This window comes from Piliocolobus tephrosceles, chromosome 9, assembly GCF_002776525.5.
Source record: "Piliocolobus tephrosceles isolate RC106 chromosome 9, ASM277652v3, whole genome shotgun sequence".
NCBI classification, from domain to species: Eukaryota; Metazoa; Chordata; class Mammalia; order Primates; family Cercopithecidae; genus Piliocolobus; species Piliocolobus tephrosceles.
Genome location: NC_045442.1, coordinates 114,417,039 through 114,419,560, shown reverse-complemented (window position 1 = coordinate 114,419,560; position 2,522 = coordinate 114,417,039). Strand labels below are relative to the sequence as shown.

The 2,522-nt window shown below is 38.1% G+C and overlaps 1 protein-coding gene across 1 annotated transcript in view; it reads right to left on the bottom strand.

The window, feature by feature from the left end:
* The window catches only part of CUBN (cubilin), a 336,941-nt gene that overhangs the window by 128,759 nt on the left and 205,660 nt on the right, over window positions 1-2,522 (bottom strand). The gene's annotated exons all lie outside the window — the stretch shown is intronic.

Genomic DNA, 2,522 nt, shown 5'->3' with positions numbered 1-2,522 from the left:
ATATATATATATATATATATATATATATATAGCAGAATAGCGTGAGTGCCATCAGAGCTATAAAGTGGCATTTAAGACTTGCAAAGCAGAGGCATCACATCTGATTGTGGGGCTCTGCAATAGCTTGGTGGGAAGATTTTTTGAGATGGAAATATACATATTAGCTGGATATAAGGAGTAGAGATGGTGTGCAAAGAATCATGCCACCAAGGCACATGTGCGGAGAAAGGCCGGACATATTCAGAAACTTGCAAGAGATATCAGATTTGTTTAAAACACTGAGTACCTCTAAAAAACCATTAAGACAAGGTGAGAGTTGGCTGAAGGTAAATAATAAAAACAGAAACCATTAAAACATGTAACTGGGGCAATATGATGGGATCATTTAGGTGGCACTTAAATGCCCTGCAAAGGCGGATGTACTTAATTTCTGGAGAGGCAGCAAAATTATGGGATTTGTAACAACACAGGCTAGTGCTTGAATGTAACCTATTCAACTTGTCTTATACTCTGCAACTGTGATGTGATGGGGATTTGAAGATAGGAAATAGTATCTACCTCATATGATGTTCATAGGGAACATATATAAAGAGTCGGGAACATGTAGGTGCTACGTGAATACTTTCAAAACTTGGCCTTACTGCTTAAAAACATGAGCTACTCAAGATAAAGTGGTATTGGTGAAAGGGTAGACAAATGGATGAATGGAATAGGAAAGAATTCCCAGAAGGGGCCCACAAATGCATAGTCAATCCAATTCAATCCACGGTGCCAAGACAAATCAAGGGGAAAAGTCATTTTAACAAATGGTGCTGCAATAATGGATATCCTTACAGAAAGAGAGGGAAAAAAGAACCTCTATTTCTGCCTGTCTTCATACCCAGAAACTAATCTAATATTTCTCAAAGATGTAAATATAAAGGCTAGAAACATAAATATCCTAGAAGAAAACATGGAGAAAAATCTTTGTGACCTTGGGATGGACATTTCTTACACAGAATGCAAAAAGCACTAACTGTAAGATAAAAAATACATTTGAATTCATAAACATTTCATTAAAGACATGAATAAGAAAATAAATAGGCTGCACATGGTGGCTCACAACCATAATCTCAGCACTTTGGGAGGCCGAGGTGGGAGGATCACTTGAGCCCAGGAGTTTGAGACTAGCCTGAGCAACACAGTGAGACCCCCTCTCTACAAAAAGTAAAATGTAGCTATGTGGTGGCCTGTGTCTATAATCCCAGCTACTTGGGAGGCTGAGGCAGGAAGATTGCTTAAGCCTGGGAGATAGAGGCTGAAGTGAAGGGTGATTGTGCCACTTCACTCCAGCCTATGCGACACAGTGAGATCCTCTCTAGAAATATATATATATATATATTTTTAAAAATGAAAAGGCAAGTTACAGACCGGGGTGGGGAAACGGGAGATAATTGTAAAGCATTTATCTAGCAAGGGACTCATAGTTGAAATATAAAAGGAATTCCTACAGATAATGAAAAAGCAAACAACCAAATTAAAAGCAGACAAAGGGCTTGAACAGATATTCATAAAAGAAGACAAGAAAATGGCTATCGAGAATGTGAAAAGTACTCTATATGATTACTCATCAGAGCAATGCAACTTAACTACCACAGTCAGATATCATTCCACACCCATCATAAGGGCTAAAATTAAAAGACTGACAAGATCAATTGTTGACAAGCATGCAGAGCAACTGAAGTCTTATATATTCCTGGTGGGACTGCATAGTGATACAGCCACTTTGAATAAGTATTTGGGAGTTTCTCATAAAATTAAATGCACATCCAATTAATGCCCAGAAATTCCACCCCTAAATATCTACCCAAAGAAAATAAAAACACATGACCAAGTTAGTATCTGAATATAAAAGAACTCCTGCAACTTGAAAATTAAAAAACAAATAATTAAAATGGCAAAGAAACTGAATAGACATTTCTCCAAAGAAGATTTATGAATGGTCAATAAAAACATGAAAAGATTTTCCACATTATTAGTCATTAGAGAAATGCAAATCAAAACCACAATGAGATAACACTGCAAATCCACTAGGAAGACTATTATTTAAAAATGGAAAATAAGAAGTGTTGATGAGGATATGGAGAAATTAGAACTCTTATGCATTACTAATGGGAATGTAAAATAGTGCATCCCTATAGAAAAGTTTGGTGGTTCCTCAAAAAGTTAAACATAGTATTATCATATGAACCAGCAATTTCACTTCTAGGTTTATACCCCAAATAAATGAAAGCACGAACTCAAACAGGAGAGGGGAAAGGGGAAAGGGGAAAGGAAAAAAGGAAGGGAAGGGAAGGGAAGGGAAGGGAAGGGAAGGGAAGGGAAGGGAAAGGAAGGGAAGGGAAGGGAAGGGAAGGGAAGTGAAAGGAAGGGAAGGGGAAGGTGAAGGGGAAGGGAAAGGGAAAGGAAGGGAAGGGAAGGGGAAAGGAAAGGAAAGGAAGGGAAGGGGAAAGGAAGGGAAGGGGAAAGGAAAGGAAAGGAAG